Raw genomic sequence first — 16,530 nt, 5'->3', positions numbered from 1 at the left:
CCGAGACAAAGGCGGTCGGGCGTGCTGCTGACCACCCCTCGTGTGCCGTGTCGGCCTTCCTCGGTGCTACTCGATAATAGCACTTGCCCCAATAGTCAGTTGAGGCTCTACGGGGGATCTTTGTCTTGTGCGTGTCCTCACCGGCTAAATGTTTAACAAAGGCGAGAAAAAAAACCGAATGATCACCGTAAGATAAATGAAAAAAACAAAGCTATAACTTAAACACATTCGACGTTTCGGACCAATGCCCCCCCCATCGCCCCCTTCCGCCCCTCTCCCTCTTCACCTATCGAAGCCACTCTACGACCACTGTGGGCAGGCAACGGTGCTGCCGACTTGGGTTGGTGGGTCACCGCAGAGTTGTTGATGTTGTTGATGTTGTTGATGTTGTTGTTGTGAAGCTCCCCGCAGGTGGGCGTGGAGAAGGAGCCGTACCCCCCGGCTCGCCAGGAGAAGGCGGTACAGCAACGACCAGTGGAATCCACCGGTTCCTTCTGTGTGGGATAGAGTGTATCCCCCTCGCACAAGCAGGTTTTCTCCCCCGGTAACCCGAGTTCGATTCCCGCTCACGGCCAACACCAGTGACGATCATCTGAACGGGCCTCTCCCAGGTAGACTCAGCCTCAGTTGAGTACCTGGTGCGGTGTTTAAACACATCGCCACTGGGGAGACAAAGGCAGCCGGGCGTGGTGTTGGCCACCCACCCCCTCGTGTGCCGTGCTGGCCTTCACAGGTGCTCGATAATTTTCGATAGCGCCTTAATATATACAGGTTGACAAAAAACATCTAATTAATTTTTAACACTGGTATTAAACATTTTAATTGTTCATTCTTTAAGTTCATAGTTTAGCTATTACTATTAACTCACCTTTTGCCCGTCCAAGAACGGGTGTATTGCAGTAAATCTGAAACTTGCAAGCGATGAGCAGACCGCGACGTGATAGTCATTGCATCAGTGCGTGTGCAATTTGTAAGGGCGCGGTGACACAAACTTCAATGGTCAACTGAACGCCCATGGTAAATTTTACTCTCATGGTAAACTGGACTTCCTTGGTGAACTGAACTCCCATGGTAAACTGGACTCCCATGGTCAGAAATCGGCAATCAAAGTAACAAGGGCAGCAATTTTTTTTCTATCGAATTTCAAGAGCCGCACTGCAGCCCGTTAATGAGCCACCGCACGCGGATCCGGAGCCGCAGGTGGCCGACCCCGACGCGATCCCAACGCCCCCCACTGACCCCAGCGATCGACTCCCCAATGCGCCCCCCCCCCCCCAATCACTCCACTTTACTCCTCGTACCGCCTGTCCCCCACTCTCCCCTCGCTCTCTCCCGAGTCCGAGACTCTCCGTGCGTGCTCTCCCCGCTCCCACCGCACTCTCTCCCCCCCCTTGGGCTCTCCCCAATGCCCTTCTCTCTTCCCACTCTCCCCCCACCTCACTATCCCCACTCTCTCCTCTTTACTCTCTCGCTCCCCACACTCTCCTCCTCTCTGACCCCCCCCCCGCCCGCCCTGTACCCCTCCCCCTCTCCCCCCTCTCGCCCTGCTCAGTACAATTGCCCCGGGGGGCGGGTGGGAGGGAGTGGGGGTCTATTGCCCCCCCCCCCCCTTCTCCCACCCTCTGCTCCCCACTCTCTCACAACGACCTTTCCCGTCGAGGCATCGGCGTGGGGGGGGGGGGGGGCAGTGGGGGGGGGGGGCGATTGGGGGGGGGGGGCGATTGGGGGGGGGGGGTAGAGGGCAGAGCAGTGAAGGGCAGGGAGCGAGAGCGTCTGTCGTAGTGTGGACTATTTGACCATACTTCACCTTTGCCGGTCAGTGCTGTTGAAGAGTGAAGACGTAAACGGAGGAGCATCTAAGCACAGTACAACAATTATATTAGCTGCGTATGTGTGTCTGTGTCTATGTATCTGTGTGTCTCGGTCTGTGTCTCTGTCTGTGTGTCTGTGTCTATGTATCTGTGTGCCTGTGTATGCGTCTCTATCTGTGTGTCTGTGTCTCTGTCTCTGTGTCTGTGTCTATGCCCTTGTGTGTCTGTCTGTGTGTCTGCGTGTCTGTGTGTCTGTTTCTCTGTGTCTGTGTCTCTCTATCTCTGTGTCTGTGTCTCTGTCTGTGTGTCTCTGTTTGTGTGTCTGTGTCTATGCCTCTGTGTGTCTGTCTGTGTGTCTGTGTCTGCGTCTGTGTGTGTGTGTGTTTCTCTGTGTATGTTTGTCTGTGTGTCTGTGTCTCTGTCGCTGTGTTTCTCCAGGTCTGTGTGTGTCTCTGTGTCTGTGTGTTTGTGTGTCTGTGTGTCTGTGTCTCTGTCTCTGTGTCTGTGTCTCTCTGTGTGTCTGTGTCTATGTGTTTCTCCGGGTCTGTGTCTCTGTTTGTGTGTGTCTCCGGCTCTGTGTGTGTCTCCGTGTCTCGCGAGGCCTGTTCTCTACCCCTCGTTTGTTTCGTGACAAATCGGATCGTACATTCCGCTCCGGGGACTCATCCCTCTGACCCCCCCCCCCTTCCTCCCACAGCGAACAGGACCCCCCCCCCCCCTATCTCAGTATGGCAGGTAGAGACACACTCCCTCCCTCTCTCTCTCACGCTCTCTCACTCGCTCACTCATTCTCTCCCTCCCTCTCACTGACGCTCTCCCTCCCTCTCTCTCACACGCTCCCTCCCTCTCTCTCACACGCTCCCTCCCTCTCACTGAACTCTCCCTCCCTCTCTCTCACACTCTCCCTCCCTCTCACTGAACTCTCCCTCTCTCTCACACTCTCCCTCCCTCTCACTGAACTCTCCCTCCCTCTCTCTCACACTCTCCCTCCCTCTCACTGAACTCTCCCTCCCTCTCTCTTACACTCTCCCTCCCTCTCACTGAACTTTCCCTCCCTCTCTCTCACACCCTCACTCCCTCTCACTGACGCTCTCTCCCTCCCTCTCTCTCACTCACGTGACCAGCGAACCCGGTATTGAACTTGATCATGCCACCTAAAAGAGTAAGTAACGCAATTTAGTGTTGAACTCATTGATCCAGGAGAGGCCACGCGGAGTCGCACGACTCGTTATCAAGAGGGCCCTGCCACCGCTTACTGCTCCATTGATTACTCCGCAACTCCGATGAGCACGGGTATGGATACGTACGGTGCGAAAGAAGTTCAACGTACATACATTGATGAAGGTTTTTATTTGTCTTTGAATATTTTTTTTCGGTCAATAAATAACGAGGAGTCGTATATTTATTATTATTATTATTTACGTGGGGGAGGAGAAAACGGGAGGACCCGGAGGAAATCCACGTCATGTGCGAGGGGGAAACACTCTATCCCCCAACCCCGCCTTCCCCTCCGCACAGATACCAACAGATGGCGATTATTGACTTTTTGAGCTGTTCCTTACGCCGTGTGCGTGGTTAAAATCAATCAGTTGGCTCCATAATCGGTCAGCAAATGAATTGATTAACCAATGTCTGCCAATCACCCGAACAGTCAATCGTTGCGTCAATTAACGTCCAACGATCTGTCAATCAATAAACCAACATTTACACAAACAGAAACATCAAAGAGTCTGTGAACTAATTAACGAATTAGTCAAAGGCCCTTCTTGCTAAGCACGTGTGAGCCCACGGGGGACACTGCAATATGTGAGTGATCTGTGCGGTAGTTGAGTTGTGTTCTCTCCCTCGCCTGGTGTGCAGGAGGTCGTGGGTTCGATCCCGACCCTGACGCCTGCTGCTGTATATTTGGAGTTTGCGCGTCTCTTTCTCTCCCCGTGGTCGCGTAGATTTTTCTCCGGGTCCTCCGTTTTTTCCCTCCAAATTTACTAATTTAGATACGCGCTTTTAGGGTATTTAACTGATACGAATGTCCACGTGATAAGCCACTTCGTTGAGCTATCATTTGTGGCCAGGTCGCTTCTGAAAAGAGCTACATCGCTCAGTGGGCCTCTTAGCTGGTAAAATAAAAATACAGAAACAGTTTGTCGGTGTTCTCCGGACACTGCATGAGTCGTCCTTCACGGTAGAATGAAAACGGGAACGCACCAGGCAGAATCTTCCTGAGTCTTCATGTTCAACGGGACATCGAGAGTCCAGAATAAACACGCTGGTGATGACCTGAATCATAGTTGATTGTTGGCTTATGCCACGCAATGATCTGGTCAATTTGCGTCGTAAAAGCCCCCTTCCACCGAAATAATGAACATTGCCAAATAATGAATATTGCCAAATATTGAACATTGCTAAATAATGAAATTTGCTAAATAATGAAATTTGCTAAATAATGAACATTGACAAATTCCAGGATTGACATCATCCTGAAGATGTTTGGCGCAGAGTTGCAAATTTCGCGCGGTGAGAATTAGTTTTTTCGACTTTACCGGTGATACGATCTGAGACAAGCCAACCCACGATGACGACGATGACGAGTCTTCTCTGCTGCTCTAGTTAAGACTGAAACAGGAGGACTTCTTCACAATTCTGTCCAATCGCCTGATGAAGCTGCCTGCGGTTGTCGTTGTTGTTGTAATCACCAGCGAAACGTCGCAGTACTATAATTGTAAATGTTGTGGGCTTTACCCTCCAACACACAACCGTTGTGCTGAACAACTCACTAATTGGCACTTTTGTTTACGTGACAAACCTTGACTAATTGGCTGTGTCGGGTGGTGGCGGGTTTAACGACACATTTACATTTACGCGAACTTACCCAGAAAAGCTCTATCATGGCTGATGATGATGATGATGCTGATGATGTTGCTGCTGCTGCTGATGATGCTGCTGCTTATGATGATTCTGCTGCTGCTGATGATGATGATGATTTCGCGTGACGCATCCAGACGCCTGCTGTCGCTAATCTGTCCCCCTAATCCCGTCGAGTCTCTTCGCGCGTATTTCCATGACAAAGCGACTCGATCTAAATTAGTGTGAGATTGAGACAGAGCGGAGGGGCGGGGCTGGCAGGAGGGAGGGGTAAAGAAGAAGTGGGGGAGGGGCGGGGCTCCCCCCCCCCAATCTCCCCCCTCCCCGTCCGCTTCAAACTTTCACTGCAGTCTCTCTCTCTCTCTCTCATTATTTCCCAATAACGAGGTGGACTGTGAGTAATGAGTTATTCATATGGGCGCTTGAAACAAAGACGGTGAGACGAGGGGTGCAAAGGGGATTTGGGGGGGGGGGCTGGCGGGGGGGGGGGGCTAGAGCCGGCTTTGTTCTCGTGGCGCCGTCAACGTCGCAGTTCGATAAGAGGGTTCGCTTCGATGTCTGAGCACTTCCTTGACTCGTCAACAACGCCTCCTCGCTCCTCCACCACCACCAACAACAATAACAACAAACAAAGACTCCCCCCCCCCCCTATCAGTAACCACAATTACCGCCACCGTTATCCACAACCACTCGAATGGAACCACTCCTCATCCGACAACAGCAACAACAACAGGAAACCTCCACTCACCACAATCACCACGACCACTCGACCACTCATCCACCTCCAACCTCCATCACCTACAAACCTCCGCATCACCAATCACCTCCACTAAACCACTTCTCGACTGGACCCCCCCTCCCTCGTCCCCCCTCCCCCATCATCCCTCCCTCCTCCTCCAAAAAAGACTCCCTCACAATCCTCATCTTACTTCAACCACCACCGCCACCACTATCCACAACCACCACCGCCACCACTATCCACAACCACTGCCACCACCACTCGCATGCTATACGGGAGGTCGTGGGTTCGATCCCGACCCTCACGCCGCGTGTATATTTGGAGTTTGCGCGTCTCTCTCTCTCCCCGTGACCGCGTGGATTTTTCTACAAGTCTCTTCCGGGTTTTCCCTCCACATTTAGAATCAACGTCACGCGTTTAGAGGATTTGGCCGCTACACGTCCCCACGTGACGAGCCACTTCGTTGAGCTATCATTTGTGCCAGGTCACTTCTAAAAAAGAGCTACATTGCTAGTTCGACCCCTTCCGCCAGCAGTGATGTGAGCGAGCAATTGCAGGGCTGTGCCTTTACCAGTAACGGTAATTCCTCGCTTAACGCGTGTTCACACAACGCGTTTTCGCCATATCGCGTTTCTTCTATTCGGGAACGCTTTGTGCCCAACGCGCACCCCATTATAACGCGGAGCCGGCACCATCGTTCTAACGCGGTTTCTGAGCTGTTGACGGACTACTTTCTTGAGCTGCACGGCTGAGCGGAACGCTGCAGCAACGCGGACGGGTACAGTGCGCGTTGGCGACGGTTGTACCCTCGTCTCGGCTATTTCTGCCCGTGCCGCGGGGCGGCTGATTTTTTTTATTTGTTGGCGCAAAATGCGACTGGGTAACTCAGGGCGATTCCTCGCTTAGCGAATAGTCGCTTGACAAGGCTATTTTGCAGGAAAGGCGGCGTCTAAGCGCCACACTGAAACGAGGGGTGAGGCTTGTAGTGCGGTGCCGCACGTGCAGCCGAACTTGAGCACTGCTCCGATCTGCAAATGGAAGCTCAAGTGTTCCGGAGTTGCGCAGAGCAAAGAGAGTCGGTGGGATTGTCTGTTGTCTGTTGTTATAGAATCCCAAAAGTTGGTTAGCTCCACGCGTTCTCAGCCAAACATTTGAGTTGCTCGAGGACTACTGCCTGCGTTGTTGTTGTTGTTGTCGAGGGCATTGTTACCTTGGTCAATATGCGCATCGATTGTGTAGGACAGGAGCCTGGCACAGAGACCCACACATTCACATGGACACGACAGAGACAAAATCCCCGACCCCTATAGCCTCAACTGGCTGTTGGGGCAAGTGCTGTTAGCGAGTAGCACCGATGAAGGTCGAAATGGCACATGGGGGGGGGGGGGGGGGGTGGCCAGCACCACGCCCGGCCGCCTTTGTCTCCCCAGTGGCGATGTTTACACACCGCACCAACTACTCATTTAAGGCTGAATCGACCCACCGGACATACACACGCACACACGCACCTCAACAGGCTCATACCGGTTAACACAAGAAATCGATTTTGAGTTCGTGACTCTCTCAGTCTCTCCCCCCCCCCTGAACACTCACATCGCTCTCCGCCACCGCACTCTCCCATCCAACGCCCCCCCCCTCTCCCCCCCCCCCCCGTTCTTAACTCTCTCTCTCTTCCCCAGCTCCCCCCGTGTTTGTATGCCCAACTTATTTCGCACCCTGCGTAATGTTGCATGGTTCACGCCGTACGTGGCCAACCGTGATTATCAATCAATCGGGGGTACGGGAGGACAGCAAACTAAACACAAACAGCAGTTCTAAACAAATGAGTTTTCAATCGAGATTTAAACGTGAACACACCACACACACACACTCACCTTTTACTCTCCTCACTCTCTTCTACCCCACCCCGTATCCCCCCCACCCTCCCCTCTCGCTCTACCTGCCACCCCCCCCCCCCTTGCCACCCCCCCCCTGCCACTCCCCCCCCCCCTGCCACTCTCCCCCCCCCCCCTGCCACTCTCCCCCCCCCCCTGCCACTCTCCCCCCCTTGCCACTCTCCCCCCCCCCACTGCCACTCTCCCTCTGCCACTCTCCCCCCCCTGCCACTCTCCCCCCCCCTGCCACTCTCCCCCCCCCCTGCCACTCTCCCCCTGCCACTCTCCCCCCCTTGCCACTCTCCCCCCCCCTGCCACTCTCCCCCCCTTGCCACTCTCCCCCCCCCCCTGCCACTCTTTCCCTGCCACTCTCCCCCCCCTGCCACTCTCCCCCCCTTGCCACTCTCCCCCCCCCCTTGCCACTCTCCCCCCCCCCTGCCACTCTCCCCCCCCCTGCCACTCTCCCCCCCTTGCCACTCTCCCCCCCTTGCCACTCTCCCCCCCTTGCCACTCTCCCCCCCTTGCCACTCTCCCCCCCTTGCCACTCTCCCCCCCCTTGCCACTCTCCCCCCCCCACTGCCACTCTCCCCCTGCCACTCTCCCCCCCCTTGCCACTCTCCCCCCCCCACTGCCACTCTCCCCCCCCGTCATTCTCCCCCCCCCCGTCACTCTCCCACCCCCCCCTGCCACTCTCCCCCCCCCCTGCCACTCTCTGTCGCCGCACGCACTGCGAGGCGGAGATAGGCGCAGTGTCGCGGGGTTCTTTTTCACTGCAATTTATCCGCGGCGCGCGCGTAATGGGGCAGATAACGAAATTGTCACGCGCGACTCGCCCGTGAAGTCGTAAATACATTGCCCACTCGGAGGAGGAGGAGGTGGAGGATGAGGAGGAGGAGGTGGTGTAAGAGGCGGGAGGAGGAGGGGGGTGAAAATATATATAAAACATGCGGCTCTTTTCAATAAATCACAAAAGTAAATAGGATATTAAATAAATATCCTGCCTTCACGAGCTTGGTGCTGTTTAATTGTCTTCTTTATTTTATATTTATTATTGTTGTTGTTGGTAGACGAGTCCGCGTTGCTGTGTGTGTGTCTGTGTGTGTGTCTGTGTGTGTGTCTGTGTGTGTCTGTGTGTGTTTCTGTGTGTGTCTGTGTGTGTGTCTTTTTGTGTTTCTGTGTGTGTGTCTGTGTGTGTGTCTGTGTGTGTATGTGTGTGTGTCTGTGTGTTGTGAGATGGGGAGCGGTAGTGCAGCAGTTAGCGCTACGCTGCGCTACGAAACCGGCGATCCGAGTTCGACTCCCGCTCACGGCCAACACTGGTGACGATTATCTGAACCGGTCCTGGGCCTCCCCTAGGTCGACTCAGCCTCAGATGAGTACCTGGTGCGGTGCGTAAACATCACCGCTGGTGATACAAAGGCGGCCCGGCGGAGCTTGCTGGCCACCCACCCCCTCGTGTGCCGTGCCGGCCTTCATAGGTGCTCGCTAACAGCACTTGCCCCTACAGTCTGTGAAGTCTATACGAGGGATCTTTGTCTTTGATAGGTGTGGGGAGTGGTGGTGTAGTGGTTAGCGCTACGCCGCGCTACAAAACCCGGCCACCCAAGTTCGATTCCCGCTCGCGGCCAACACCAACAGTGACAATTATCTGAACCAGTCCTGAGCCTCCCCTAGATCGACTCGGCCCTAAATAATTACCTGGGCGGTGTGTAAAGCATCAGCACTGGGGAGAAAGAGGCGGCCGTCTCTACGTAGACGCTCGCTAACAACACTTGCCCCAAGAGTCTGTTAGAGGCTACCCAGGGAACCTTTGTCTTTGTCGTGGGGGTCTGAGCGATGTTGCAGTGCCAACCGAGGGTTCCATTTCCCGGCCACGGCCAATTGTAGAGCCGGTCCTGAGGCTCTGTAGGTCCGCTCAGCGTGAAATGAGCACCTGCCAGCAACGTTGGTAGGCGATCTCTAACAGCAACTTTCCCCGAAGGTCTTTGAAACGCGACACGCGGGGCGATCTCTGTCATGTTTCGTCTTTGCGTTCGGAGGTCTGTGTGCGTGTGTCTTGTCTAACTACCCTGTCGATCTCCCCGCACCCTGCTGTGTAAACCCGTGAGTGTTTGGGCACTGCGTTAAACGTGCACCTAGCCTGGCACGGATTGTTTGTTTGTTTGTTTGGTTTCTTTAAAATGAATGATGCCTGAGGGCGGGTGAGTTGTGAGTGGGTAGTATTAAGGGCAAGCAGAATGTATGTGGATGGCGCTGGGGGGGGGGGGGGGGACAAGAGGTGGGGGTGAGCGGGGGATGGATTGGTTGGTGGGGGGGGCGGTGGGTGGAGGGGGTTGGAGACGCCACGTGTGCAGGTCACTGTCACCGGCAAAGTCGCATGCGCTGGGGACTGAACGCAAAGTCGAACTGACAGCAACAGCACCCTGGAGGGATATCGTGGGGGGGGGGGGGGGGGCGGGGGGGGCTGGCAGAGGGGGGGGGGGCAGAGGGGGGGCAGGGAGGTGGGGCCAAAGGCAGAGAAGGGTTTTGGACCTGCTGTGCATGACATCTGCTTGCATCAAAAGCTCACAAGAACGAGCAGAGGAGCGATCGGGCGAATAAAGCGGAGTTGTGTGGCTTGCTGCGAGAGTGCTTCTTGCGCAGGTGAAGTGAGTGGGTGGGCTGCGAAGCAGCGCGCCATCAACGAAACCGCTCGTGCGGGGCCCTCCCCTAGGTCGACTCGGCCTCAAACGAGTAACCTGGTGCGGTGTGCGGTAAACATCGCCCACCGGGGAGACAAAGGCGTCCAGGCGTGGTGCTTGCCTGTCGAGCATCCTGCGTCGTGTCGAGGCAACTTCATCGCCACCGCGGCTTCGAGAAGTCAGCAGCTGTTGTCAGAATGAAAACAAAAACATATTTCGATTTGAAGCTTTCGTGACTGCAGGGATCCATACTCTTTGGTTCTTTCGGTAAAGTCTCGTCGGTAATTAATTTTCTATCTACGCGACTTCACCGAAAGAGCTAAAGAGTATAAAAACATATTTATTCATTCAAAGCCGAGGATGAATCCGTCGAGTACCGAGGCTGTTTGTTGTTCACGGACGTTGTGGCGGATATAAAAAAAATACACAAACGAGTACACAATAGTCATATCGATGATAATGATGATGGTGATGCGAGGTACAGTAAAACCTTGGATTGCGAGCATAATTCGTTCCGGAAACGTGCTTGTAATCCAAAGCACTCGTATATCAAAGCACTCGTGTATCAGTTGTGATCACGTGACACTCGGCAGACAAAGCGTATACACGTACTGCTCGTATTGCAAGACCTCGCTCGTTTATCAAATTAATATTTATTTTTTAAAAATTGCTCGTCTTGCAAAACACTCGCAGACCAAGTTACTCGCAATCCAAGGTTTTACTGTATGTATCTGTGGGAGCCTCGCTGAGTCTCGATAGCAACCGTGGATTCAAAGTTTTCGTAAACAAAAATAAACAAATGATTGGGCGGTGCGTTGTCAGCCGTGCACAAAACGCGGCCAACAATTGGCACGCTTGGCTACGTACGGTGCGAAAGAAGTTCAACGTACTGTACATACACACAACGACGGCAACACTCAGCGCGGTGTCCTTAAAGTATCAAAGAATATAGCAGGCGACGTTTCGGGAAATGGGTCTTCTTCACAGCATGCCTATGCGATGTCAATGTAGGGCATCTGCCGACAAACGCCGCTTGTTGAACATTTTGTCTCTAACCACTGCGCCACCACTCCCCACCAACCCACTCCGACCCCGCACCCCGAGACGAAGCTCACAAGTCCCCCCCCCCCCCCCCACAGACCTCAACGACCCCCATAGACCCCACAGACTACGAACCCCCGAGACTGGGTGGAGGTGGAGGGGAGTGTGCGAGGTGCGTGATCGAAGCTGGGCTAATTAGAATTGTACTGTCTCTCTCTCTCTCTTTCTCTCTCTCTGGCTATTTGTCCGAGTAGTCTGCTTGTCTGTCCCTTTGTCGATGTGTTTGTCTGGCAGTTGTTGTATGTCCCTGTGTGGAGGTGTTTTTGTCTGTTTGCGGGTTTATGCTTAAGTTGCTGATGTGCTGCGTTTGTCTCTACCCCTGTATGGATATTCCGCGTGCGTCTATGACTCTGTCTATTTGTCTACGTGTCCATTTGTCTGTCTGTGTCTCTGTCAGCGCGTGTGTGTGTCTGTCTGTCTGTCTAAGTGTGCTCGCTAACGAACACTTGCCCCAACAGTCTGTGTAAGGCTACACGGGGAGGTCTTTGTCTTTGCCCGTCTTAAGTGTACGTAAGCACGCGTCTGGTTGTTAGGGTTATTTATTTATTTATTCGTGTCACAGGTGGAAAAAAAACCTCTATCAAGGTGCAACCTAGCCTGGCACCAGCACCCATGGTGGTGATGACGGCTCCACCACTTGGTGGTTCGAACCGCGCTTCTTGGCACGGGACAGAGAGGGAAGTGGAAACAAACGACGGACTTGTGCAGTGGACACCTTCCGGGATCTCTGCACGCAGTGCCGGACTAAGCGAGTGCGGGGCCTGTCGCATAGAGGGGCCCTAAATAAAAAATAAATATCAAAAAACACGTAAATATTAAACACGCAAATGTTTTACTTGCATAGTAAAGTTATTGTATTTTTTAATTTGCTGTACAGCCAGATAATACGACAAATCGCTAACCTTAAACACCCGGTCGTTCGTAAAAGTTGATGGCAGTATAGTACTATAGTAATAGAGCAAGTGCAGAATCACGGAACCGCAATTGATAGCTTGAAAGTATTTAGCGCGGGGCCCTTGAAAGTGCGGGGCCCGGAGCCACTACTTATGTAGGAGCTACTAGTAGTAGTATTAGTAGTAGCTACTACATATGTACTTATCGTAGTGGTAAAAGTAGCTACTACATAGTAGTAGCTACTTATTAAAGAGTAGTAGCTACTTTTACTACTACGATATTAATCCGGCACTGTCTGCACGTGTTATCGTGATGATGACGATGGGTGTTAAACACCCTGCGTCTGTCCCGCGACCTCCTGCCGGCGAGCGTTCGACACTTTCACGTGATGGCCTCCACGTGCACCTAGCCTGGCACAAGCGCTGCGGGGGCTTCTGCCGCTCGAGTTGTGAATGGCGGCCCGCTGCTGATGACGTCCTATTGTTATGCTAATGCCTCTGTCTGTCTGTCTATTGTTTACGTTGTGCGTTATCTTGCTTCCATCTCACGATCCACATCTTAATCTCGATCTCCCCGTAGCCCCCCCCCCCCACGTCTCAACCCCGCCCCCACTGCGGGGGGTGTCTCCAGGATTTGACCCGGAGTTTTAAATCCTGAGCGGGGATTCACGCGGCATGAAAACATTCCTGGGGAGTGACACACGCAGAGAGAGAGAGAGACAGAGAGAGATGTTAACTACCTCGCCTGGTATACAGGAGGTCGTGGGATCGATCCCGACCCTGACGCCTGCTGCTGTAAATTTGAAGTCTGCGTCTTTCGCTCTCTCCCCGTGGTCGCGTGGATTTTTTTTCTCCCGGTCCTTCGGTTTTTTTCCTCTCCACATTTAGAATCAACGTCACGCGTGACGGTAGTGGTGATGTACCAGTGATGGTGGTGATGGTGGTAGTGGTGGTAGTGGTGGTAGTGGTGTACCGGTGATGGTGATGGTAGTAGTGGTGGTGTACCGGTGATGGTAGTGGTGGTGTTCTGGTGATGGTGGTGGTATTGGTGGTGTACCGGTGATGAGGGGAGCGGTAGTGTAGCGGTTAGCGCGCTGCGCTATGAACCCGACGACCCGAGTTCGATTCCCGCTCACGGCTAACACCAGTGACGATTATCTGAACCGGTCCTGGGCCTCCCCTAGGTCGACTCAGCCTTAAATGAGTACCTGGTGCGGTGTGTAAACATCGCCACTGGGGAGACAAAGGCGGTCGGGCGTGGCGCTGGCCACCCACCCCCTCGTGTACCGTTCCGGCCTTCATAGGTGCTCGCTAACAGCACTTGCCCCTACAGTCTGTTAAGGCTATACGGGGGATCTTTATCTTTGTACCGGTGATGGTGGTGATGGTGGCAGTAATGGTAGTGATGGTGTACCAGTGATGGTGGCAGTGGTGTACCGGTGATGGTGGTGGTGGTAGTGGTGGTGTGCCGGTGATGGTGATGACGGTGGTGATGGTGGCAGTGGTGTGATGGTGGTGAAGGTGGACTGGCGGGAGAGAGGGACTCGAGGAAGGGACCCCCCCCCGCCGGATTTTCGGAATCTCGCTGGAGCCACCCCCCCGGCGCGACTCTTTCTCTCGCCGAGACTCGAAATCCGCTGAGCCTCCAAGCCCCCGGGGCTCGCCCTGAGCCCCGGGGGAGGGGGGACGGAGATCCGGACACAGAGAGCGGTGGGGCTCAGGGCACCGGGCAGGGGCCTCGGACGCCCGCCCTGGAGAAAGAACGGATTAAGGACCTGGGTACTGGAGGAGGGTCGTGGTGGTTGTGGTTGTGGTGGTGGTTGTGGGGTGGTTGTGGGGTGGTTGTGGGGTCGTTGTGGGGTGGTTGTGGGGTGCGTAGTGTAGCGGTTAGCGCGCCGCGCTACAAACCCTGCCGCCCGAGTTCGATTCCCGCTCACGGCCACCAACACCCAGTGACGATTATCTGAACTGGTACTGGGGCCCTCCCCTAGGTCGACTCAGCCTAAAATAAGTACCTGGTTCGGTGTGTAGTAAACATCGCCACTAGGGAGACAAAGGCGGTCGGGCGTGATGCTGGCCACCCACCCCCTCGTGTGCCCTGCCAGCCTTCATAGGTGCTCGCTAACAGCACTTGGCCCAACAGTCTGTTAAGGCTACAAGGGGGATCTTTGTCTTTGGTAGGCCCAAGACAAGTGATTTTCTTTGCCGTCTGAACCACTGACGTTCTTAAGCAACAATTTGCAACAATGTATTGATTAAAACCATGGTGGCGGTGGTGGTGGTGCTAATTGTGGTTGTGGGACGCGGTGTAGCGGTTAGCATGATGCACTACGACCCGAATTCGATTCCCGCTCTGGGCTACCAACACCACCGGTGACGATTATCTGAACTGGTCCTGGGCCTCCCCTTGGTCGATTCAGCCTCAATTGAGTACCTGGTGCGGTCTGGGAAAGACATAAGCACCGGGCGTGGTGTTGGCCACCCACCCCCTCGTGTGCCGTCATAGGTGCCACTCGCTAACAGCACTTGCCCCAACAGCCTGTTAAAGGCTACACGGGGGGAAGGGGGGGGTCTTTGTATTTGGTGTTTCCACCATACTTCAGCACGCTGGTCAGCATGTAACCGTCGAGTCGCCACGAGTTCTACCCCAACTCACCAACTACGGAACCCAGCCACAAGTACCAACCAGTCCTCTTGCTGCTGAACCCGAACCCGACTACCGGGGCTGTCCCTGGGAGGGGTGCCGATCCTGGGGCAAACCCCACAATGCCAACCACCCTTAAGCTTTCAAACTAAACCAGAATGATTACAGCTGACACCGTGAAGTCCAAGCCCGGACATCCCCCCCCCCCCCCGCGGGGCCCGGGGCGATCGCGCCGATTCGCCGTGTACCCTGGGGACGGCTCTGCCTACCCCTCCCCTCCCCGAACTCACCAACTACCCAACCCAGCGGCGACTACCAACCAGCCCTCCTCCCGATGACCCGAACCCTGACCCCCTCGTTACCCCCTCGCTATCCTCTCGCTACCCCCTTAGCCTCGGGCGCTTCTGCGTCTGCCCGCTCCTCCTTTCACTTTGAGTCGCCCTCTCATCCACGGCGCTTCGCCGTTCGCGACGCCTCCCCCCCCAATGCCCCAACGCAGCCACACGCAGCAGGCGAATTCGACACCTCCGTGTCTCCGTGCCGTCTGCGATAAACTCAGCCTCAACTCCTCCCTACAGAACTCCCCAACCTCATAACACAACCACCACCACCACCCCCACCACCACCCCCACCACCACCCCCACCACCACCCCCACCACCACCACCACTGTCCGACCGCCACCCACCCCGCGATGCGCCCCAGGCGGGTGTCGAACCGAGTCGTCGTTCTCGGAGGAGCGAGGCGAAAGCGACGCGGGGAGGGCGCACTAATTAAATGAGATCGCTTACAGCTGATGATGTTTACGGGCGCAGGCAGACTTGATTACGGTTGCGCAATAATTGTATGTGTGGCGGGAGGGCAGTGGGGGGAGTAGTGGGGGGGGGTTCACTGAGGAGCTCCCCGCGGCGATCGCGCTACCTCCTCGTTCTCGACAGTACGCGACGCGGCGCGTTTACATGAGCGCGACGCGGCAGCATTCAGCAGCGACTTGTCGCGCCTGTTGTGTGTGGGAGTGGTCGTGGGGAGCGGTGGTGCTGCGGTTCGCGCTACGCTGCGCTACGAACCTGGCGACCCGAGTTCGATTCCCGCTCACGGACAACCCCAGTGACGATTATCTGAACCGGTCTTGGGCCTCCCCTAGGTCGACTCAGCCTCCAATGAGTACCTGGTGTGTAAACATCGCCACTCGGGAGACAAAGGCAGTCGGGCCCGGTGCTTGCTACCAATCCCCTCCTGTGCCGTGCCAGCTTTCATAGGAGCTCGCTAACAGCACTTGCCCCGACATTCTGTAAAGGCTACACGGGGGGTCTTTGTGTGTGCAACTGGCGTGGCTCTAGCACACAACCTAGTTTATTGTGCCTTAATAGGTGCTCGCTAACAACACTTGCCCTAACAGTCGACGAAGTACCTCTGGGAAATCGTCGTCTGTGTAGGATATATGTACGTAGTTATATATGTGCGTGTCTGTGTACGTATCATTTTTATAATATAGATATGGGTTTATGTATATACGCGAAAATGTGTTTTGTATTCATATATATACGTGTATGCATGTGTATACGCATTTGTCTTTTTGCAGAAACTACACTTGTATGTATGTATGTGTTCATGTGTTGTCATATATATTGGCAAGTGTGTGTGTATGTCTTTATATGTGTATTCGTGTGCGTGGGAGCGGTGGCCCAGCGGTTAGCGCTACGCTGCGCTACGAACCCGGCGACCCGAGTTCGATTCGTGCTCACGGCCAACACCGAGTGACGATTATCTGAACGGTCCTGGGCCTCCCCTAGGTCGACTCAGCCTCGAATTAGTACCTGGTCCGGTGTGTAAACATCGCCACTGGGGAGACAAAGGCGGTCGGGCGTGGTGTTGGCCACCCACCCCCCCTCCCCGTGTACCGCTCCGACCTTCATAGGTGCTCGCT

General features: G+C 54.7%; 1 long non-coding RNA gene across 1 annotated transcript in view; it reads right to left on the bottom strand.

Moving 5' to 3' along the window:
* Nucleotides 1-471: 471 nt before the first annotated feature.
* Nucleotides 472-16,530, bottom strand: part of LOC144933751 (uncharacterized) — a 28,598-nt gene continuing 12,539 nt past the window's right edge. The window contains exons 2-3 of the long non-coding RNA XR_013637088.1: nt 10,055-10,153; nt 472-494 (exon numbers count right to left, since the gene is read on the bottom strand). This is a non-coding gene — a long non-coding RNA (uncharacterized LOC144933751). The remainder of the gene's footprint in view (nt 495-10,054; nt 10,154-16,530) is intronic.

Source organism: Lampetra fluviatilis, chromosome 8, assembly GCF_964198595.1.
Source record: "Lampetra fluviatilis chromosome 8, kcLamFluv1.1, whole genome shotgun sequence".
NCBI classification, from domain to species: Eukaryota; Metazoa; Chordata; class Hyperoartia; order Petromyzontiformes; family Petromyzontidae; genus Lampetra; species Lampetra fluviatilis.
Note: the sequence above shows the minus strand (reverse complement) of the source record. Positions and strands in the feature narration are given on the sequence as shown.